Source organism: Octopus sinensis, linkage group LG29 (assembly GCF_006345805.1).
Source record: "Octopus sinensis linkage group LG29, ASM634580v1, whole genome shotgun sequence".
Taxonomy (NCBI): Eukaryota; Metazoa; Mollusca; class Cephalopoda; order Octopoda; family Octopodidae; genus Octopus; species Octopus sinensis.
The window spans coordinates 9,062,128-9,088,860 of record NC_043025.1 but is presented as its reverse complement, the minus strand read 5'-3'; the positions used below and the strand labels follow the sequence as shown (position 1 = coordinate 9,088,860).

Genomic DNA, 26,733 nt, shown 5'->3' with positions numbered 1-26,733 from the left:
TGCCATTGGTCCATTTATTGCATGTAAGGGTATTGTTTCTCATAGCTTCAACAAATTTTCTGTATGTGCTGCAGGACCTTTCAATCTTCATTGTAACACCGTTCATTGACATTTCAAATCGGCATACTGGCTGTAATAATAGATATAAAAATGATGTACTACAACCACAATATTTACTACTATGACTACTGCTAACTACAGCAACAACAACTCTGGAAATGTCTATCATGCAACAAGGTTTAATCATTGCTTTAAAAATAGCATAAAGCAAGAAATGAAACGAAAACAACTTTTCAAGAATTGAAAATTGACAACATAAGTAATTCTCTGTAAAGTGTATGGTTATTTACGACTTATAATAAATAATGTTTTGAATACTTACAGTATTCAAAGTTCTCTGATCACAGGTAGATATGGCCATCGAATCACGGTTCAAATCAAAACCACTTCACTCTGCCACCCACCATAAAACATAAGATAGGTCAAATAATCCCAATAATTATGTATCATTCCGCCAAAGTTTCCTCTGCATCGGGAATGCACACGGGGATTTTTTTGATACAAAATTTACGAAACATTATGCGTACAAAACTCACCAGCAACAGCAAATCATACACCCGTACCCAAAGCTGATAATTAAATAAATTTATCAGATTGAACACCTCAGGCTTTGCAAATAAAACAGAAAATGCATAAATAGACACAAGAGAAATATGCTTTTATTTTGCAAGTATATTTTATGGTCACGAACTGAAAATAGGATATATTAGTATACAATGTGGAGAGATCATAGCTAAGATCCAAATGTATCATCGGACCTCACTAAACTTAATAAAATACATTCTGAAAACAAAAAATATCAGAAATTGAGAACATTTAAAGGGGAAAATGCACTGCAAAATACAATTAATGATTTCATACACCTAACAACGATAAAAGCAAAGAGAATGTAGTGCACGAAGTTAGTAATATATGTAGCCTTAATTTGAGCCTGAAACTCGGGTCTTTCAAACTAGGAGAATTTTCAGAAATAAAAATGCAGATCTATGAAACTGAGTTACGATGTCATGAACCAATAGAAACTGCACATAATACCGGTAGCCTGGCGTCTTCAAAAAAGCCAATGGAGTCGGTGATTGGAAACGAATGAAGCTTTAAATAAGCTAAGTCAGTTTCAAGAAAACAGAAAGGTCTCAGAGCAGAACAGACAATGAAATAGAGACAGAATGCAGCCATTCACTTATATCAAACTTCTATTCTCCTATATTCCCGTATATCAGTTAAGATGAAGCATTGTTCTGTGTCATTACCAATGTACTGGAGTACAACTACGTGGTCAGACATACGTCTGGCAATTTCACTCGTGTTTTAGCTGCGTTTTAAACGTATTGCTTGTGTCTTTTCCACTTGAAATAATACTAAATTATGTTCTGAAGTGTTTGTGTACTACTTGATGTGAGCGAAGATTTAATACGCTTTCAATTTTTCATTAGTAGAGATATATAATATTTCTCTGTTGTTGTACCTTTCAACCTCGTCTATCAGACAGCCTCTTTTGCTATAGCGACCAGACAAATGATAACTCTCATTTGCTGCCTTAACTAATTCATTGATCCGCTCTTTGCAATCTTTGCGAACTGGCCACGTCCGACTTCTGATCATTCTGCAAGATCATTCTGCAAGGAACCTTGGTCTCAAGTTGCCTCCTGGCCACGTACATTCATACATCCCACTCTAAGTACAGCTATGTTTATCATAAGTTCTTGTGTTCGATTCTTGGGCAGGGTTCAATGTTGTTTCCTTGCACTTTGTTTTAGTCTACTCAAGTGAAAATGGATCCCAGCTTAGTGTTTGTCATCTATTTCTCCCTTCAATCTTCAGATATTTGTTGTCCCATTGAGTCATGGATAAGAAGATCAATAAGGTGTTCATGTCTTCACAGGCACCTACGACAATTAGCGAGTGACAGTTACGGATATATTTTAACGGAAAGGAAGAAAATAAGATCCTAGTTTACCTCTGCTCCTGGACAACTGGTTACAGATGACTCATTGCACGTCATCTTTGAACATGTTTGACACTGCAAATTCCTTTGAAATAACGAGTAATCTACAGAATATAAGTAAATATCCATATTTTACGAACCAAATAGTGCAATGCATAGCAACAACAAGAAATATTTGCTTTCTGATGTAAAGAAATGTATATGTATTAGAGTTGGAATCAATACATGTTCGCTATATAAACCAAATTATTAACAAAGACTATAAACCTATTTTTATATTCATATGGAAATGTTTAAATTATGTCACAAATTCAACTGAGAAAAGCATGGAATCTACCTGTTGCCCTTCTCTTTTAGCATTCTGATCTCACAAAAACGTGAAAATTGTGGAACAAGTCAAATAAAGGGATGAAATTCGAAAGTGGTAACTGATGTTGCAGTGGGAACTCCCTTATAAAACCCGGGAATGTCATTTACATTATGTTACAATGTTATATAGTATGTGAAAAATGCTATATGTGAACTGAGCAAAACAATATTTGAATAAATAGGAAACTTTATCACTGATATGGTGGTATTCCAAATATATGCAGGTTATATATATATATGTATGTATGTATGTATGTATGTATGTATGTATGTATGTATGTATGTATGTATGTATGTATGTATGTATGTATGCATGTAGGTGTGTGTGTGTATATATTTGTGTATATATATATGCATGTATGTATGTATGTATGTATGTATGTGTGTATGTATGCATGCATGCATGTATGTGTGTGTATGTGTGGAAATATATATATATATATATATATCTGTAAATGTAATATGTGACAATTATTCGGTAGCCATGATAAAACTCCGAGTTTCGGCTGTCGGGGTGGAAATTCACGCCGCCATCTCTTCAGTTATCCGGCCATCAGAAAAAATGCCCTATATATATATATATATATATATATATACAGATATATATCACATACACATATATATACACACATATGTGGGGTCATCGAAAAAGGTTTCCGTGCTTTTCAAAATGAAATAACTAAGTCTGTATTAAAGGAATTTTTCTTCGTAGACAATGTTCTTAAGAAATCCCCCCCCCCCCTAAAAAGTCCATAGGAGTTAGATCAGTGATTCTAAGTGGCCACAGAATAGGACCATTCCTTCCAATCCAGCGGCCAGGAATCTGTTGTTGAGAACTTGTCGCACATTATGGCTGTAGTTTGCCGGTGCTCCGTCCTGCTGGAAAATTACACTTATTCTCTTTTCTCTTTCAATGTCTGCAATTTGAGCTATTTGAGGGAACAGATAAATTTCTAGCATGTCCAAGTAACTAGCGCCTGTAATCGTGTTTTCTACGAATATGAAAGGGCCAAGAGCACGATCCTGCAGGAGTCCACACCATACATGAAACTTGGGCGAATCACAGACGTGAAAGACTTCATGGGGTTGTTGAGCTCCCCACATCTGACTGTTATATCGCTTAACACAATCATTTATGTGGAATGTTGCTTCATCACTAAATAAAAATTCTGTTAAGATAACTGTTATCGTCATCAATTTCTCTCACCGTCGTTACAGCAAATTTAGCGCTTTCAGGCCAATCAGTCTCCTTAATTTTACGTCTCTTTAGAATTCTGTAAGCATTCAGTCTTAGGCGTTTTGAATTGTTGTTTTAGACATACGAAACTCCAAACTGCGTCGATTGATGGACTTCTTAAGACAAGGCAAACATGACAGTCTCAAACGCTCCACACTCTTTTCCAGCGTGCGAGGCCGGCCTGGAGATTTCTTAATATTTACATTTCCAGTTTCTTAAACCTGGTTAAACCAGCGAACAGTGGTTTTGTCTGTAGGGGAATCTTGTTCGTAAGTACGCTGAAAACGACGTTGCACTAAAACAACTGACTTACACTCAGCGTACCACAACACATACTGCACTTTCTGCTGTAGAGTCGCCATGATTGCCGTGGAGAGACTGTCCAGACGCTCGCTAGTGAAATAGTGATTTGAAGGATAACGCAGTGGCAAATATCAAAACACCTACAGTTGTTATACAGTGGAACGTTGATTTCATACGGATCGCTGGTTTATAGCTTGAATAATGACAACTAAAATCGCGAAAACCTTTATCGATGATCGTATATATATATATAAACACACTCTATCTTTTATTCTCCCTCTCATGTTTCTTCCATTTTCTCGCTCCCCTCTCTCACATTTCTTGTCCCTATCTTGTCCCCTACCAATCTCCCCTCCTTCCATGTGACTGGTGTTCGGCCAGCCATGATCTTTCTTTCTAGGCCTGACTGCCGACCGCCAACACTTCTTGTGTCCATCTCGTATGTTCCTGCTTTAGGCTTTCACTTCATACACGCCAGCTCAATTTGATTAGTTCTCAGTCGAAAGACACCCGTTGTTATTTCTTGTTGTTTGTATTCGCAATTCTATACCATGTTCTCCGTTTTCTTTTTTTTTTTTGTCTTTGTTGCCGTACACATTCGCTATCTTTCTTACAATAGGGTTTAATGCTCTTAGCTGAGACTTTTTGGGGGCAACCAAATCGAACAGTCTCAAGTGCAACTGCCCAAAATGGTCGTGTCTTCTGGAACTTGACTGAGGAAAGAAACCCTTTTTCTGCATGTCCGCCTAATTGTTGTTTCTCTTGTCAGCCTTTGTGTCGTCTATGTGTCCGAATGTTTTAATGTCCTCTATTGCGTTTTTGTTCCATTATATATATATATATGTAAATTATTATAATATATATAATATATATATATATACATATATATATATACACACACATATATTATGCATATATATATACATATAAATATATGTATATACATATATATATTATTAATTTATATATATATATATGTATATATATATATATATATATAAAATAATATATATACATATATATATACATATATATATATATGCACATATATATACATATAATATACGTATATATATATAATATATATATATATAATATATATAATATATTAAATATATATATATAGCGTATATACTACTATATACATACACATACATATATATAATATATATATATATATATACCTACATATATACATACACATACATATATATATATATATATATATATATACCTACATATATACATACACATACATATATATATATATATATACATATATATATATATGTGTGTGCATATGTTCATGTCTCTGTCTGCCTGTCTCTCTCTCTTTCTCTCTCTCTATATATATATATTTATATACATCTTCTACATTGAAGACTTTTACCAACCTTATATATGCACACCAAACTTTCCGATCTGCATCGGTTAAACTATCTGTATAGTGGACAATTGGATCAACAACATCTTAGAGCATCATAGAACAACTTAGTGATCCAACTTAGCAACGAGTCGACACTCACTCAATATTTCCACTTCACCGACCACTCTGCGTAACGCCTCTCGGTTTTCGATTTAAACCTTCAACACCCGATTACCCATCTCTCATTTCTTTAGGGAAGAAGAGTATATCTTTCTGAAAACTTGTCCGCCTTTTGATTTAAATTCCCCCCTCACATTTTTCATCTACATTTCAACTCCCCACCTGTACAAATATATGCTTTACTTCTCTGCTTCGTTTTCTTTTTCTTTTTCCTGCTGCACCACACCCACCAATCCACAGCCACACATTATTTGTCCCTGCTCCCATATTTACACTTTATACACACTTCACATGCTAGCTCACAGTTTCTACATACATATCTCACTTCGCCAGCACAGTTAGTCTCTTCACACTTTATTACACCTCCCCACGTCTTTCTCATTGGATATTCTATCTTTGACACGTACACACTGGTACATAGACTCATACACATTCAGCGTGAGCAGCTGAGACTGTGGGTGTTATCTAGCCATGTTGATCTTGGTATACCCCTACATATCCTGCCAGTTTTAGTGGTAGAGGCCTCAGGTACCTCCAGCATATGTCCTATCAGAAGCTACTGTCAATACACTTTCTGGCTGGACTCCCAAATGTGATCAACTGAAACTATTATCTAGCCATCTGTTCTTGGTCAACCCCTAGATTTCCTGTCAATTTGCATGGGTTGAAGAATTGGTCTTGCGATTTTCTCGTGTGACATTCTAATCGCATGTCCGTATAACCTGACTCGATCTGGAGAGACTGGGTCGAGTAAAATTACTCCAGAGATTCTTCGGAGAAATCTCATTTCAGCCGCTTCTCTTTGCGATCAAACCCTTTCGGTCGTTAGCCAACATTTATGACAATAGGTGAGGATCGACACGAAAACCAAACTAAGGATAGCACGTTCCGCCGAGGTCGACTTTGCCTTTCATCCTTTCGGGGTCGATTAAATAAGTACCAGTTACGCACTGGGATCGATATAATCGACTTAATCCGTTTGTCTGTCCTTGTTTGTCCTCTCTGTGTTAAGCCCCTTGTGGGTAGTAAAGAAATATGTATTCCGTCTGTCTTTACGTTCTGAGTTCAACTTCAAGTCAACTTTGCCTTTCATACTTTCGGGGTCGATAAATTAAGTACCAGTTGCGAACTGGGGTCAATCTAATCGACTGACCTCCCCCTCCCCCAAAATTTCGGGCCTTGTGCGTAGAGTAGAAAAGAATAAATCCACGCACTGGTTCTATTTCACTTTATTATCCGTCCCTTTGTTAAAAATGTGTTAAAAAATTAACAAAACGAATGTTCGATGAAACGTTCGGCTAATCAATCAAACAGTTATGATTGTTAGAAACCTTTTGTTGCCATCCATGACCTCCTCAATGACTATTTGAATGTTTCCGTTCTATACTTACATAGTTGTGAGTGAGAATGTATATGAGAGAGGAAGGGAGTTAGAAAGAGTGTCTGTGTGCACGTGTGTGTGTGTATGTGCGCACACATTCATGCATGTGTGCGCTGTCGTGTCTCTGTTGTGTGTGTGTGTGTGTGTGTGTGTGTGTATGTGCGCCTGCGTGTGTTTGTGTGCCGATGACGGTTTGTGTGATATCGTTGAATCTGTAAGTGCATTAGAGAGAAAATGTGAATGAAAAGCGTGCGAATGGTAAAACGTTTATTTCTCATATCTTTGTCTATAGTTTCCCTTTCATAAGACATGATATTGTAAGCTCCAGAGAATAACCCGGATTTTTGTTCGTTTTAATAATAAAAGAAAAACAAGCAAGGAAAGTTTTCCTAACCGTTACATTGTGCATAATTCAGTATAGGGATTGTTGCGCCTGTAGCCTCCTGACACGAGCCAATGACAGTCACACTTCTGTTATAGACTTTTTTAATATGATTTACGAAGGCTGGTAGGTGACATCCACACATCATATTCTTATTGTTTTCGAGGTTACTGTAATTATAAAGAGAACTCTAACTGAATGCGCTTCAGACGAACAGAGAAATTCCTGTTAGATTTGACAAGAAGCAAAGATTAGAAAATTCGAACAGGTGTATAAAAGTTATGACATTCATGGTTTTTTGCTCCCAAATTGTTAATAACATCAATAATTTGAAATGGTTTCTAGTGGAAAGTGAAAATATATTAAGCTTCTATTAATTTTTAGCTTACATATTGAATAATAAAGTATCTTTAAATAAGATTTCTATTCACTTAAAACGATTCCATTTTATTGTGTTTTAGGGACATTTTGGGGACGGAAATTTGGTAGTACCGACTTTGTGCCGCTCTCTCTGAGAAAAACTCATTTAGATGGGAGGTTTTGGTGCTAAGAAGGTTGTGTTTATTCTGTGCGGCAAATATTTTTTTAAGTCAGAGGTTGACCAGTGCAGAAACTGAAAAATTATAGTGTTGTACTTCGTTAAGTTTCTGCGGCACAGACATGTATAGTAATGTGCTTATTTAACAAGGGGGAATTTATATACATTTTTCGAAATATCAATTTAAATCTTTTCAGTTTTTCAAACAACAACAGCAATAATGGTTTTAAATTTTGGCACAAGGCCGGCAATTTAGGGTAGGGGGTAAATAATGAAGTTACCTGAGAGGTAAAAGAAAAATTAAACAGGGCATAGCAGCAAAAACTTGCCGCGTAAAATGGTAGGAAAAACGGGAACGCTTCTTCCAACAAAATAGAGAATTCAGAATAAACACAAAAAGTTTTTACAGAGAGTTAAACAAAGAAGACTATATCAATAGACATCATGCCAACAACATCAGTGATTCAGTTATACTGGGAAGCAATATGGAACAAACCAAAACAATACAACAAAAATACTTAGTGGATTAATAGGGAAACGGGTAGGAAGAACACAATAGAACTACAGATATGTCCCACAATCACAGGTCAAGAGATCACGGACAACTGAGGAGTACCAGCAACTGGAAAAGTTCAGGAATAAAGAAGATTCCCAACTTCTAGTTGAAACACCTCATCAGTACCCATAACCACGCAGCAACAGCATTCAATTTATTGATGAGCCAGAATCAACATCAAACTGAATGCTGGAAAAATAAAGATACCGTACTTCCACAAAATTACAGACCAATAATATACCTATCAACATCAAACAAAACCCTAGCATCAGTAATCCATAACCGGCTTATAAAGCATCTGGAAAACTACAATGTTTTACCAGAAGTAAAAAAAAAGGGTATGGGATAGGAATGCATGGCTGTAAGGAGCAACCTCTGGTAAACCGAGCCATTACAGAGGACTGTAAGAGGAGAAAGACAAACTTGAACATGACTTGGATTGATTACTAGAAAGCATTCGACAGCTTTCCACACTCATGTATACAGGAATTTCTCCACACGAATAAGATAGCCTCACCACTACCAAAATATTTTAAACATGCAATGGCAAATCGGAAAACGTACCCTACCCCGTGAGAAGAGGGATTTTTCAGGGAGACTCACTGTCAGACCCCTGCAGTTCTGCCTTTCTCCGCCCCCGCTAACAGACTTGTTAAGCAAACCCACTATGCTATGGACAAAAAATAAAACATCTCCTGTACATGGGTGACCAAAACTTTTCTCTAAAAGTACTATGGAACAGAGAAACCTTACCAAAATTGTCCATAGTTTCAGTAAGGACATAAAAATGAGCATGCGGCTGGACAAATGTGCCAGATTCACAACGAGAGAGGCAAATTAATCAGTACTGAAAACTCTGCACTCAACATAGACACAGAAATTAAAGAATTAGACCAAGATCGCTTATTCAAATATCTGGGAATATACGAAACAGCTAAAATACAACACAGAGAAATGAAAGAAACTTAGGAGAGAGTATTACAGAAGAGTTAAACTAATATTAAACACTGAACTTAATGCTAAAAAAATAAGATAATAGGGATAAACACGCTAGTCATACCAGTCACAAATTATAGCTTTAACATAATAAACAGGAAGATCAGTAAATTGAGAAACCTAGATAGAAAATTAAGAAGACTACTAACAGTGCACCGAAGTCATCACACCAAAGCAGACGCAAGCAGAATATATTCATCCCACTTAGAAGGAGATTGTGACCTGATACAGATAGAAACATTACAATAAAATAACAACTGTTGGACTAAGGAAGTTCTTAGAAACAAAGTGTGGGAGACTATTGCATGTAGTTAAGCAACACGAGAATGAAACAGAAGCAACGTTCACTGATACATTGATTTCAGATGATAGTATGGCGGAAATATTCAAAGAGATAAAAAAGAAACCTATGAAAATAGAATTACAAAAGATACTGAAGAAGAAATAAAGGGAAAAATCACTCCATTTCCAATATCCTGCAAGCCTTGACCAAGAAGAAGTGAGCCTCAGTAAAAGTCAAAAATGGCTCAAAAGCTCAGGTCTAAAAGCTGATACGGAAGGATTGATTCCCGCTGCACAAGACCAATCTCTCACTACAAACAATTATAAAAACAAAATAAGGAAAATAGGCCCCAACACCAAATGCACAATGTGCAACCAAGACAATAAAACAGTTGACCACATCATTACGTGCTGCCCAGTCTTTGCCAAGTCTGAATAGATATACAGACACAATAAGGTAAGCAGTTATATCCATTAGACAATATGCCAAAATTACATTAAAACTGACAATAGGTGGTATAAGCATATGCCAAACAAGCTACAAGACAACGATCAGGCCACAATCATCTGGAATAGGCCGGTTCAAACCAGCAAAGAAATAACAGCTAATCACCCAGACATGATAATCAAGGATTGGGGAAAACACTTGCTTACTGATAGACGGTGCAGTACCTTCTGATAAAATAGATAAATACAATCCTCTTAAGTACGAAATAGCCCGGCTATAGTAAATGAAGAAGGTGAAGATAGTGCCAATTGTTGCCAGGTCCTTGGGAACAGTATCAGAAGGAATCAAGTGGAATATAGAGGAAATTGTAACAGAGTGCCTAGCAGAACTGTTACAAAAGGTTTGCCTCCTTGGCACAGCCAGATTAATCAGACAAGTATTTGCTGAAAAGAACGGATAGCATAGTAGCCTAGGCTGCAGATAGAAAGCCCGCTATGCATGCAAGACTCCGAGAGTTCCAACAAAACCTGTGATTAAAAGAAATTGGATAATGGAATGTATGAACCTATTTGGTATTGCCTCGAATATTGAGCGACTGCTCGAAAAAAGTATGGCAAATTGGAGGACGGACCTGACAGAAGTTTAGGGAGAGTTGAAATCAGGAGGGGTATCTTCCAAGGGGACTGCCTGTCACCACTGATCTTTGTACTGTGATTCATACCACTAACACTGATACTGAGGAAAGCAAAAGTTGGGTATGCATTCAAATGCCGCCAACAAAAAGTCAACCATTTGTTATTCATGGATGATATCAATCTTTATGGTAAAGATGAAACCCAAGTCAGTTCCCTCGTTGATACGGTGTATATCTTCAGTGCTGATATCAGAATGGAGTTCGGACTGAGAAAGTGTGGTGTGTTAGTATTGAAGAGAGGCAAAATCAAATGAATGCACGGACTATCGATACCGTCGGAGGAGGTTATGAAGCAGATAGAAGAGACGGGCTATAATTACTTGGGGGATTTTGGAAATGGATAAATTGATGGAGAAAGAAATGACAGAAAAATTTAAGGAGGAGTACTTTCGCAGACTGATCCTTAAGTCGAAATTAAATGGATGGAATAAGATGGAAGCTATCAACACCTGGGCGGTTTTAATCTTTAGATATGGAGCAGGGGAAATCGCATGGACAGTCGCGGAACTATACAGCTTAGACAGAAAGGCAAGGAAGTTACTAAATAGATATGAGATACTCCACATAAAAAGTGTCACAGACAAACTATATGTACCAAGAAAAAGATGGGAAAGAGAACTGACTGGATGCGAACACAGCATTAGAGCAGAAGAAAACAACATAACGAAATGCCACAGAACCGTTATTATTAGAAGAAGGTGAGGCTTGTGTAGGATGAAAGATTGCAAAGATAAAGCACTGTACGAGCAATTGAAAACGAATGAAACTGAAAATAGGTGGGTAAAGAAAATAGTGCATGGACCATTTCATAGGGATGTTGAAATTAAGTCAGACAGAGAAAAAAGATGGCTGTGGATGACTAAAAGTGATTTAAAACCGGAAACTGAGGTTCTAATCTGTACTGCCCAAGTGCAAGCACTAAGAACAAACTACATAAAATACAGAGTAGACAACACAGAAGAAAGTGATAAGTGCAGAATCTGTGAAACCGTATGGCATATTACCAGCCAATGTACGCCACTAGCACAGAAGGAATATATGAGACGCCACAACAATATAGCAAGGCTTGTCCATTGGACACTTTGCAACAAGTATGGACTTGACAGAGGAAAAAATTGGTACGACCTCAAGCCCGAAAGCATCATCGAAAAGGATAATGCAAAGACCTTGTGGGATTTTATGACTCAGTTCAACCATGAGATAGAGACTAGGAAGCCAGACACAGTCTTAATTGAGAAAGAAAACAAACTATGCTGGATCATAGATATAACATGCCCAGCTGACAACAAGGTATGCGATAACGAAGAAAGAAAAGTCGATAGATATGACAGGTTAGCTTGGGAGGTAAAGCAGTTGTGGTCGATGAAGAAGGTGGTATAGTACCAATTATTGTCGGAGCCCTGGGAACAATGAGTAAAAATCTCGTGAAGTTCATGGAACAAATAGGGGCTGCAATAAGGGTGGAGCACTTGCAGAAAACAACACTGCATGGAACCGCTCGAATATTCCAGAAGGTGCTCCTAAAATAAGAGGTGTTGCTTTGTTCACTGGTAGTGAACAGCTGACAAGTAGTACATCTCCAGCGTTAGAAACTGTGCAAAGGTAATAATAATAATAATAATAATAATAATAATAATAATAATAATATAATATAATTATAATTATAATAATAATAATAATTATAATAATTATAATAATAATAATATAATAATATAATTATAATAATATTTATATAGTAATAATAATAATCTAATAATATATATAATGATGAAATAATAATATGATAATAATAATATATAATATAATATAATAATAATAATAATAATAATAATAATAATAATAATAATAATATGATAAGGATATAATAATAATATAATAATAATATAATAATAATAATATAATATTATGATAATGATGATAATAATATTGAATATAATAATAATAATAATAATAATAATAATAATAAATGATGATATGATGATAATGATATAATATATATGATGATGATAATATAATAATAATAATAATAATATTGATGATGATAATGATATAATGATGATGATAATAATAATATAATGATAATAATAATAATATAATAATAATAATAATATTGATATATAATGAATAATAATTGATATGATAATGATGATAATAATTTGATGATGATAATAATAATAATAATAATAATAATAATATAATACTATAATAATATTAATAATGATAATCTTTCTTGAGTTTGTAAGTCATGTAGAAGATACTATTTCATTTTCATTTCAATACATTTTAATATTTCTATATGCCTTTGAGTCTGTCTCATTTGGTGTGTTTTAACCGATACCAAATAATCCATTGATAAGGAGGCATCAGGTAATCCCTAAAGCAAAAACAAATCTCAATTCGATTGTCCTATTCAGTTATATGTGGTCGAAGTATTGTCTGAGTAGAAATTAGAGGAAAGATGAATAAGAGAAGACTGAACCTCGAGCAGACAGGTACGAATATAGGCCATGCCCACCACTCTGTACTACATACTGCAGCAGATTTATTCGAAAGGAGAAATGAGAAAGTGATAATTAAAATAACAGCAACCAAAACGATATTTGCAGATAAAACATGAGGTAAGTTTACATGTTCTTCTTTCGGTCTTAAATTATTCTTCACATATAAGCACAAAGGAAAATATACTAATATTACAATGTTAAAACATATTAAAAAGTTGCTCAAAAATAAGAATTCAAGTTATTATTTTTAGGGAATATTAATGAAATTATTATTTTTAGAGGATGCTAATTTTTCTATGTTCCATGTATCAGAATTGGTAAAGTAAAATTAAGTAGAATGTAGTTAGAGAACATTTAGACGACATTCTACATATAATGTGGAATCATAAGACAAAAAATGGTGAAAGGTTAAATGTATTGGGCAAACAGATTACAGCTGACAGAAGAGAAAGAGATGAGATGCAAAATATAGATGACATACTAGATATAGAAGATATACTAGATACAGATGATATACTGGACAGAGACGACATACAATATGGATAAGTCTACTATATGTTACTAATTTGGAATATATAAATTACCAGATACTAGATATAGGTGACATACTAGTTAAAGCTGGCAAACGGACTTGTCACATAAGTATTATGGTTACATTTCCAAGGTACTACTCACCTGCAAGATATTTCTGGGGAAAATACCAGGTATATTTGAGAGTTTTACTAATAAAAATCCTTAAATATATCTGGAAATTTTAGCAGATACATCTGAAATTGTAAGTATTGGAAATATTTTTCTCCCCATTTTACGAAAATAATCTTCTGAACCCTATAGGCTTTGTTCAAACCAATACCGAGTATTAATTTATTTTTTAATTTACTTTATAATCTTATATATATAGATCTACATGTAATATGTACACATATATATTCACATATATACATGGATCCATATATATACACCCATACACACACACACACACACACATACATCGGTGCAGGTGTGGCTGTGTGGTAACAAACTTCATTCCAAAACACATGGTCCTGGGATCAGTCCCACTGTGTGGTGACTTGGCATGTATCTTCTGCTATAGCCTCAGACCAATTAAAGCGTTGCCACTGGATTTTGTAGACAGAAACTGAAAGAAATCAATCGTATATATATATATATATATATATATATATATATATGTATATGTAAGTCTGTGTGCGTGTCTTTGTGTTTCTCCCTCATCACTGCCTCACAACTGTGTTCGTTTATTTACATCCCTATAACGTACTGGTTTCACAAGAAGAAACTGATAGAATATCAGGCTTTTGATAACCAGGCTTATCAAAATATAAATAAACACTAGGCAGTAACTCATATTTTTGTTTGCCCACACAATTTATCTTTGTGTTTGTGTGTGTGTGTATACATACATACATATATATATATATATATATATATATATATATATATATATATATATACATATATATATATATATATAGATATCTATATATATATATATATATATATATATATATATATATATATATATATATATATATATATATAATATATATATATATATATATATATATATATATGTATGTATATATATGGATTTCATCGACAGAAACTTAAAGAAATCAATCGTATATATATGTATATATTTAAGTGTTTGTGTATGACTTTGTTTCTGTGTTTAACCCTCATCACTGCGTCACAACTGCTGTCCGTTTATTTACATCCCCATAACTTACTGGTTTCACAAGAAGAAACTAATAGAATAAGTACCAGGCTTATCAACATAAAAAAGCACTACGCTGTGTCTCATATTTTTGTTTGCCCACTCAGTTGTGTCTATCAAATTATCTTTGTGTGGTATATATATATATATATATATATATATATATATATATATATATATATATAATACACACACACACACACGACACACACATATATATATATATATATATATATATATATACATGTATGTATATGCGCATATTCATATCTAATATATCAAAGTCAATGTCTTTATGTGTGTTCGTGTATTATTTATACATTCTAAAACTGCTGCACCGATCATAATGAAATTTGGAACACAAAATCAAAGCTTAGGGAGAAGGGCAATGCTGTGTGTTTCATATAATTTCATGGACCAAAATTACTGAATGGATCTTTATATTTGAAACTTAGATTCAATGCATAAGGGCGGGTATAATGCAATATGCTTGGTTTGAATTTCAGATGGCTTAAAGGGGGTACATCCCTCCATAAAAATTCATAAATTTTCGATGGTGATGCAATTTCAACCATGGGTAATTGACACACATCAAGAATTATTCTCAAAGTTTCCACTTCACATGAGGATTTAAGATACCCTAATGGGGGCCTTAAACTCCCAAACTTTAGTAATTTCTTTTATGATCCAAAATTAGGTCAAAAGTACTGAATGAATCTTTACGAAATTTGGAAATTATATTCTATGCATAAGGGTCACAATCCCCATGACAAGTCATATGTTTTTGCTGTTGATGAAATTTTTATCATAGATATTAGACACAAATGAAGTAATATTTATAAAATTTCATCTTACAAATTAGAAAGACCCCTTCATGGGGATTTAACACCCACAATTTTGTCATTTTATCTAAGCAAAGACGAATAGTTGTACTCTTGGAAGCTGTGGGGTCATCCGAGAATAGAAGATGAGCATTATTTGTAATTCAATGGTACAACAGTGTAACAGTTTGCTTTGACATACACTTAGATTGTGATTTCAGCAATGTGCTGCATAAATTGTCAAGTAAATGAGAAGCATATTTGCCTCCACTGATTGAGTTGCAAAGTGTTGAGTAAAGTTATTTGATTGCAGATCTCCTTTCAGTCTTTTTATTGTCACTGGGTCACACGTAGTCGCCACATTGTAACATTGATTTCAAGGCCTTCCCAGATGAGTGACTGGTTATTCAAAGACATTTATAGATTGTATAGTTATTCTGTCCAGTTATGTATCAGTATAGTGGTCATTTGCAAACTCCAACTTTCAGTTCTCCTTAGCCTCACACAGTTGTTAATGTTTATTTCAGTTGGGTCACGCCCTTCCAATTGCTATAGATTTGTAATGCATCTTACGGATGTACCTGTCACCTGCATGGTGAGGAATACTATATTGGGAGTGGTAACGACTAGGGTACTGTAGCTGACTGCTTATTGTGATCATTCGTCTTTTGGTTTCCTATAGCTTTGCTCTCTTTTACAAACCCAGTCAACACGTATTTCCTATTCAAAGAAATTCAAACAAGACCCAAGCTTAAAAGATTCTCAAAAATTCAACTTCTCTGGTTGACATTAAGATTCCTACCCACAATAGGGGCGTTAACTCTCACATTTTAGAGCTCCATGCCCTCCATTTTTCAGGAGCAAAATCCTTTTAACAGGTTCTATAAGACTGGAATTTTGGAATATGCGCATAAAAATCAGCAGTATGGGATACATGTGGCACGATTACAATTTTGTTTGGGTGTGTAAAGAGGGAAATAACCCTCATCTGCAATTTTGATGAAATTCGAAACATAGGTATTCCAGTTCATTACAGAAAAAGTTTAATTCTTCAGTTGTATGAAACACGGGCAACGCCGGGTAACTCTGGCTAGTATATATATATATATATATATATATATATATATATATATATATATATATATGATTTAACTTTTAAATTAAAACTTAGATAGGAAACATTAAAATCCAATATCCAAACATTGTTTCGGTTAAGTCTCAGGGAGTGTGCCAGCAGAGCACAATCACCACTATGGCTACCAGATGTGGACCGTGTTAATGCGCTTTCGTCTCTTGATTTATGTGAGGAATTCTTTGATGTACGTTGGGTATATTTTAAATGATTCATATGCTAGTGAAACTACCAGCTTTATTGCTTTATTTACCACAACAATCGTTTGAGCTGCCTTTTCCACTACTCACTAGTGGGTGGGGAACGATGTAATAACATCAGATGCATCGCGCAGTATAGGAAGCCTCATCAGGTGACGTAATATGATTCGAAAGTTTTACATTTCATCCCAAGTTAGACGCTGGTGGTATTGTGGTGTGTTACTAGTAGTTCACAAACATTGGTGAAGTGACGATACTGGTGGTCAGTTGATAAGAAAATAAAAAATAGAAAAACTATACTGTAAATGGAGGGTAAGGGTGGTTATAGTATTGGATTGAAATGCCCTAAAGAGTGTGGAGACGTTTGATGGCTGGCTATGAAGTTAAACGTGACGGCATGGCCATGAATTTGGTAGGGGCGTGATTCCCGTCTTTAGAACTGATGGCTGGTTACACTGACAGATATACACACTAAAACTGTAATATATAGGTAATAATGATATATATGTGCGTGTGCATGTTTATGTCTGTATATACACACACCGGCCACACGCGTTATATATATATATATATATATATATATGTGTGTGTGTGTGTGTGTGTGTGTGTGTGTGTGTGTGTGTGTGTGTGTGTGTGTGTGTGTGTGTGTAGGTCGGTATGTTGGCCACTCTGTCAATTCCAGTTTATTATGTGTATTTATAAACATGAAGGAAACTAGGTCAAACCAATTATCATGGTATTTGAAAATAAACTTTACAATGATAAAGCACAATGCTCGGAAACCGTGTTGATCCGCTGAAATTTAGACCAACTCATCGCTATATTTTACCACCTACACTTAGCAAAGAACTGATAATTTGGTGAACTCATTTTATGATTTTAATTTTCCAACAAAGAGACTTGTTCTTACATTGTCTTTATACTGGGCAGGAATAGGAAAGCGCCATCTTCATACTTTTGTATTTTGTTGTATTGCAACTCTCTGAAAATAAAGAGACAAGTAAAAGTAAATAAATTTGTTTTCTGTTGTTCAATACTGTCTAAATTGCTCTTTTGTCAACACCAAGAGAATAAAAACTGATGCTCACAGACAATTGTTTATTTCTCTTCATAGTTCTCATAGAAATGTTGTTTGAACAAGAATAGGTTTCTTCAATCTAACTTAATTATCCTTAGAGAATACATTCTACTAACCAAACAGCAAAAGACAAATGATGATAAAATATAAAAATAAAATAACAACGACACTTTATGTGCACAATATGGGTTTTACATAACATTTTATTCATGTAATATATATATATATATATATATATATATATATATGATATATATTATAGTAATATTAGGGAGTAAATCAAAACTTACAGGGAAAAATTAGATTTAGGGTTAAATCAAATTTCACAGTATAAATATAAATTAAATTAGAGATAAAACCACAATGAGGCAAATCAAAAAGTGAAAAATATAAAACAAAACATAAAAAATAAATATAATTAATATAATATACAAAATATAAGATTTAAAATTTAATTATTTAAATTTAAAATTTTTAAGTTATATATATACATTTTTATATTTTTTAATATTTTTTAAATTTAAAATTTAAAATTTTAAAACTTTTAATTTTTTTAATTTTTAAAAGTTAATATTTTAATTTTGCTAAGTTTTTTAATATGACTATCAAAAAGTATTAAAACGTTTAATATAATATAATATAATAAGTAAATCCACTACGTACGTTTCGTGGCCATAACCCAGTTCGAATTAAAATAATTTAAATTCAATTAAAAATTCGAATTATAATTATAGTCAATCTTCAGGTTAATGATAATAGTTAAATAAATAAGCAAATATATTTAAATAATATTTTTCTCATAAAAAACACTATTATCAAATTAGAACTTTAACGATTAGGATTATGTCATACAATCCAATTATAATGTCAAATATTCATTTTTAAGGTAAGAATAGATAGAAAATGTATTTATCTATTAAGATATAATAAGGCTTGAAAAAACATAATAAACTCACGAATAACCTAATCTCAGTTATAGTCAATATCTAATTACCAAATTATTTAACAAAAAAATAATCACTATTCATATTTTTAAATTTTAGCTCAAATCTAATAATTATAAAATATTTAAGAATAATAACTAAATTATTATCAATAAATATAATAATTAAGATCTAAAATTTTCTCTAACAATAAATATATATACGTATAATGAAAACTAAATAAATTAATTATTCCATTATTATTTACGAAATATATTAAAAAATTAAAGATGAAAAAGCAAATTATAAACGTATATCCTATCTTTAAAAACCGTATAACGATTTAACGATCAATATATCTCGTTGGCTAATTAATAACTTACAAAAACCGTATAGTTATGATCTAATAATGAAATACATATCTTCAACAACGAAATACTTATACAATCAAATTGTCAATCCGTAGTTATATAGTATCCAATATAATACAATATAACGTAAATTATTATCTTTATCTTTATCTAGTTTCAGCTCATGAGCTGTGGCCATGCTGGGGCACCGCCATTTGGTGTTGCTACATGATTTTACTTCAGGAATGCTTTTTAGCAATTGCCATTTGGTGCATGAGAGAGTTCGATGCAGCTGCCCTCATCTGCACCTCCTGCCGTGAAGTTGGTTCATCTGGGACACCTGACAAGAAGAGATCCAGTTTTATTTTAAAGACATCTGCATTCATCCCATGCAGGTCTCTCAGGTTCTTCTGGAGGATATTGAAGAGCTGTGGGCCTCTGAAGCCCAAACTATCACAGTATCTTGTCCTACATCTTGATGGCAAACCTGGAGTCCTTGGCGCCATGCAGCGGCGCCCAGTTCTAGCATTTGTGTAACTCTCGATACCAAAGTCCTTCTAGGATCTTCCAGATGTATATTATGGCATATCTTTCTCGCCTACGCTCTAAGGAATAGAGTCTTAATCTCTTGACTCTTTCCCAGTAGCTTATATGCTGCACAGAGACTATCTTAATAAAAAGTTTCATTAGCTTTGAAAAATCGTGTCATTAACTAAACTAATAATCAACAAATGGAAAATTCTTTTAACAATGAAAACTACGAATATATTTTATCAATGAAAAATACTAATACAACTCATCAATGGAAAATGGCTATATTTAAGCTATAGTAGAACAAAGTCACTATTAGAGATATTTATGAATATATAATATGGCTTAAAAACATAATAAACTCACGAATATCCTTAACTGAGTTATAGTCCAAAAATTTAATTACCAAATTATTTAACTAACTAATCATTATTTATATTTTAGATTTAAGTACACATCTAATAATTATAAAATATTTAAAAATAACAACCAAATTATTATCAACAAATATAGTGATAAAAATCTAACATTTACGTTATCAATAAATGTATAGACATATAAAGAAAAATAAATAAATAAATTAATCTAATACTACTTACATAAATATTAAATATTAATATAATATAATTATGAGATACATTAAAAGAATTAAAGATTAAAATAAAATTATAAACCAGTAACTTAACTTTAAAAAAACCGTAAGATTATAAACGATCTATATATCTCTTTGGCTAAGTAATATCTTACAAATAACGTAGAGTTATAATCTAATAATTATATACATAACTTCAACAACTAAATCATCAAATAACAATCAGTATTTTTATATAGTATACAAAATAATACAATAAGACTTATTAAAATATTTTAAAATTTTATTATCTTAAATAGAAATAAATCACAAATAATTTAAATTTTAAATTTCATATTTTATATATTTTGTATATTATATTAATTATATTTATTTTAATGTTTTGGTTTATGTTCTTCACTGTTTGATTTGCCTAATAGTGGTTTTATCTGTAATTTAATTTACATATGTATATATATATATATATATATATATATATATAATTTTCAATATAGACATGGTTCTGTGGCAAGAAGATTGCTTCTCACATACATGGATTCTTTAGTCTCATTATGTGGCACCTTGTGCAAATAGCGTCTACTATAACCTTGGGTCGACTAAGCTTTCTGAGTAAATTTGCTACCGGAAGCAGTGTGGAAGCCCGTTGAATACATATATATATGTGTGTGTGTGTGTGTGTGTGTGTGTTTATCTTTCTGTTTATCACCACCAACACTTAATAACCAATGTTAATGTGTTTACCTCTCTGTAACTTAGTGGTTCGGCAAAAGCTATCCGATTGATTACGTTCCAGATTTTAAAAAGTAATTACTAAGAACAATTTGGTCGAGTAAACCCTTGAAGTTAGTGCCCCAGCACGGCCGCAATCTAATGACTGCAACAAAGAATAGTAAAAGTATGTGCTCCAGTGGCAATGTAATGATATAAGAACTTTTAAAAAAATGAATTATTACAATAACATTGACTATCTTCAGACTAGTTCACAACTTTAAGCATCATATTCGAAGAACATAAAACAATAAATGTTCATCTTTAGCTTTTAGTAGAAAATAATTTGAACAATTAAGAAGAAAATGAAAAATGAGGATACCTCATCAGACTTTATTGGAAATCATAGGCAAACAAATAGAATCATCAGAACACATCAACGTGGGTTCGATTGTTACCAATTATTTGTCGCTTAAAGCCACATCACTTTTTCGTGGTTAATACTTTTTAACGTGATTTTCAATAAAAGATTCTTCTCAACGTGCACGTCTTGAAAAATCTGATTAATCTATACTTTTCTTTTAAAAGGATTGGGATATATTGATTCAAAGTCACTTTTCCCTTTGCACTGCCATTTTCACCCCATATATTTTGAAATAAATTCCTAACTTATTTGAGTTTAAAATGTAACTTACAACTCGATCATCATTATACTATGAATGTATGTATGAATGTATGTATGTATGTATGTATGTATGTATGTATGTATGTATGTATGTATGTATGTATGTATGTATGTATGTATGTATGTATGTATGTATGCATGTATGTATGTATGCATGTATGTAGGTATGTATGTATGCATGTATGTATGTATGCATGTATGTATGTATGTATGCATGTATGTATGCATGTATGTATGCATGTATGTATGTATGTATGTATGTATGCATGTATGTATGCATGTATGTATGTATGTATGTATGTATGTATGTATGTATGTATGTATGTATGCATGTATGTATGTATGTATGTATGCATGTATGTATGCATGTATGTATGTATGCATGTATTATGTATGTATTTATGCATGTATGTATATATACATATATGTATGCATGTATGCATTCATGTATGTATGTATGAATGTATGCATGTATGTATGTATGTATGTGTGTATGTGTGTATGTATGTATGTATGTATGTGTATATGTATGTATGTATGTATGTATTATGTATGTATGCGTGTACGAGGTGGTATCAATACGTTCCCGGACCAGTTCTGTAGCGTGGTAACAGGTGGCGGCACATGGTTGCGTGTGCAGTAACAGCTGGTAGTGACCTTTGTGAAATTTGTGTTTCTGTGATCACGTCTGCCATTTTGCCTTGGACAGGAACCCAGAGCCAACGCGAAATATTGGAGCGTCTGCTACAGGGACATTGAACGTGATTCTGCAAGAATACGGCAACGAAGCAATAGATCCTACGCAATATTTTGAGTTGAATGTGCTCTTCAAAAGCACAAGATCGTCCCTGGAAGATGATGAGCGAGCTTGAAGACCTGCCGCAAGCGTCATCCTCAGATACGTGGAGAAAATATTCATCAGCTTGTCATCGGAGGACAATCAATCAACAACATTGCTGATGTTGTTAGGCTGTCGTATGGGTTCGCGCAACGAATCCTAACATCTGAATTGAAGATGCGGTGTCTCTCTGTCAAGATTGTCACCCGCCTCCTAATCATTGTGCAGAAAGCACATTGTGTCGAAGTCCGTCAGCGTGTCGCTGATAATTCATCCCTCATTTCATGGATCATCGCTGGTGACGAGAGTTGGGTCTTGGGGTAGGGCCCTGAGAAGCAGCAGTCGTCACGATCAAAAGCTATTCATCTCCAAGACCAAAGAAAGCACACTAAAGTAGCCGTAGCTCAATCAAGAGTATGTTCATCATACTTTTCGACATCCGCGGCAATGTGCATCAAGAATCCTTCACCCCCAGGGCCGTACCGTCAACCGTAAGTTCGCCAAAAACAACATGGTATCGCCTCAACAACCATCCTTTTCACGGAATCGAACGCCTGCAAACTTCAATCTCTTTCCTAAGATGAAAATGAAGGTCAAAGGTTTCTGTTTAACACCGTTGTCGATATCAAGGGCGAATCTCACGGGATCCTCGACTCGATTACGGAAGAGCAACTTCCAAGCCAAATTCCAAAAGTTGCAGGAACGCTGTGGCAGGTGTATTGCTGGGCAAGGTGACTATTATGATGATGTTAAAACTTATGTAAATAAGTTATATTTTTATTAAACTTAACTAGTCAGGGAACCTTCTCATTGCGCCTCGTATGTATATAACTGTCTTTTCTTGTCTATTACTTGTTTCACTCAGTCGATTGAGTTGATGCGGAGGCATCAACTTGAAGGATTTTACTCAAACGAATCGATCCCATTAGCTATTGTTTGAAAGCCCAGAACCTATTCAATCGGTCGTTTATGCCGAACCGCTAACTGATGTAGAAGTAAACAAACCATCATCAGTTGTGAAAAATTAATGAAGACGAGCACAGACTCAAAGATACGCAGACACACACATACGCTGTGTGATATGGTGTGGTGTGCGTGTTAATGGGGCGGCTATCGTCTGTCAACCTGAAGCAATCATATATATATATATATATATATATATATATATATATATTATATATATATGTATGTATATATATATATGTGTGCGTGTGTGCGAGTATATATGTAAGTAAGAAAACAAGTAGAAGAAAAGAAGAAGAAAAACAAGAAGAAAACAAGAAGAAGAACAACAATAGCAACAATGACAACGACAACGAAGATGTTGGTGGGGAAAACAATTAGAGAAGCAAGACGATAAACAACAGGAGGGACAAGAAGAACAATAACACGGAAATTGAGGATGAGTAAATGAAGGAGAATAAAAACAAAAATATAAATAATACATACACATGGACATAAACGTACATAGATCGCCCTAAACGCTCTCTTATATGGTGGACAACTGGCTACACTAACATCTTTCTCGAAGAAACTGAAAAGGCATGTGCAGCGATCACATTAGACAGCTCGACAAATTGGCCTAGCTGTAATTCACTGTACAAATGGAATCTAGCACCTACCCTTTCAGTTCCTCAAAGAATATAATCAAAATCCGAGAAAGTCTGAGGAATAAAGTTAAAACACGGTCTGGTTTTCACGTTTCCTATCACGCTATTTAAAAAAAAATGTTTTCCAATATTGAAATGTGTTAAACATTCGAAAATATTTTGTAATATTCATAAAGTTAAATTAGCGCTTTCATACGTTCGTAGTAATCATCAGATTTCAAATGTATTTAACTGACATCTGAGTTCTTGACAGTTGTTGTAAAATGACTGACATTTTCCTTTTTGTAAATCTTTAAAATATATATAAATACGTACGTTTACGTGTATATATATATATATATACATACATACGTACGTATACTTGTATACATATATATATAATCAAAATAAGCAACAAGAATAACTCCGGTAACTTGGTACGATCGTTTCGCACTACATCATTTTATTAAATGTTGTAAGTATTACAACAGTTTTAAAATGCTGAGCACTCATCAGCCATTAATAGAGGTTTTCCATTAATACATAATTTACATATCAAGTGGTAACATTATAGAGAAGGTGGATATATAGACAAAGATGTGGATTTAAATTTTAAGAACATTTGAGGTAGTGGAGCCCATCAAATGACTGACTAAAATTCAGTTGTTCCGGACTACTGTAAGGTTCTGAGAGGAAAGAACAAATGAAAGAAGACAATAAAGAATTTTCTATTTATAGAAATGGGGTGAGAGGGATGTTAGAGTTCCATATAAAGGAATTTATGTGGAGAACAGGATTGTCACACCACAATGCCAATTACTACTATTTGATGAACAGTCTTAGAATTAGGAGAACTAGGTCCATATCAAGTGGTCAGAATAACATTCACAGAGAATGCAGAGACCTTATAAAAGCCATGCACATCATCACAACAATCAGCCTATAGGGTCCGAGTACTTTGACACGTTAGAATAAAGGGAAAAATATATATATAAAATTTATTCAATTCATAGAAAAGACTTATTATGAGTAGGTATAGTACTTATTAACTGGGGAAAATCCTTATTAATCAAATGAATATATTAGGGGTCAAAATATATACTAGGAAAGATGGAAGAGGTCACAATAACATTCCCAGTGAATGCAGAGACCTTACGAACCCTATTCACATCATCACAACAGTTGGTCTATATGTTCCGAGTACTTTGACACTTTAAAATAAAGGAAAAAACATAACTCTAAAATTTATTCAATTTGGAGAAAAAGTCTATCACTTATTATGAGTAGGCATAGTACTTATTAACTGGGGGAAAAGCCATATTAATCAAGTGAACATATTAGGGGTCAAAATATATACTAAGAAAGATGGATAAGGAAAATCAAAGAAGCAAGAAATTCGTAGGTTTAGTAGAAGGTGGTTTAATAATATGAAGAGAGGTAATTTAGAAGAGTAAATTATTCAGATTTCATAGATAGTGAGTTGATATTAATGAATTAAAATATAGGATCTGTTGGAAATAATATTTACTACCTGCGGATAAAGGTCAATTAGTTAGGTAATAATATCTTAGGTTAATTATATGTTAAGAAATTGAAGTGAGATAATCAAGATGAACCAAATAGTTTCCCTAGGGACATAGTATTAATACTTTTTAGTATTGGAGAACACTATAAATATAAGAATTTAATTCTAAGTTTGCAATGAAGTTCTTTAGTCATATATGAGTGTTAAACTAAAACCAGTATGGTATATTCGTTCATATTAGGTTAAATATATTTCGTAAAGATATCTTAGACTAATTATATATTAAGAAATGGAAGTGAGATAATCAAGGGGAACCGAATAGTTTTCTTGGGGACATAGGATTCATATTATTTAGTATTCATACTATTTGGAATTCATACTATTTGGAATTCATACTATTTAGGATTCCAACTATTTAGATTCATACAGTTTAATTTTAGAAAAAAGAAGAATTCAATTTTAAGTTTGCAGTGAAGTTTTCTTAGTCATCTATGAATGTTAATTTGAAAGCCAGTATGGTATATTCGTTTTTATTTGGTTAAAAATAATTAAAATTTGAAAAATTTAGGAATATTCAGAATTTTATTCTTTAAAGTATTTAATCGTACGGGTCGGGTCGTACGATGTATACAAGATAATCCTTGTTCCAAACGTAATTCAACAGATTTGTATTACTCTGATGTTTCAAAATTTCATAAGTTTCCATAGAACAAAGTTGACAACCATCCCTACTATTTCAATAAGGTTGTTCTCTTCTTACTATATCCCATTTTAGATTGAATTCTATA

General features: G+C 33.4%; 1 long non-coding RNA gene across 1 annotated transcript in view; it reads right to left on the bottom strand.

Moving 5' to 3' along the window:
* Positions 1–7,272: 7,272 nt before the first annotated feature.
* LOC118768438 overlaps positions 7,273–26,733 on the bottom strand; it is a 29,643-nt gene continuing 10,182 nt past the window's right edge. Inside the window, exons 3-5 of the long non-coding RNA XR_005004280.1 lie at positions 22,946–22,949; positions 18,037–18,108; positions 7,273–7,393 (exon numbers count right to left, since the gene is read on the bottom strand). This is a non-coding gene — a long non-coding RNA (uncharacterized LOC118768438). The remainder of the gene's footprint in view (positions 7,394–18,036; positions 18,109–22,945; positions 22,950–26,733) is intronic.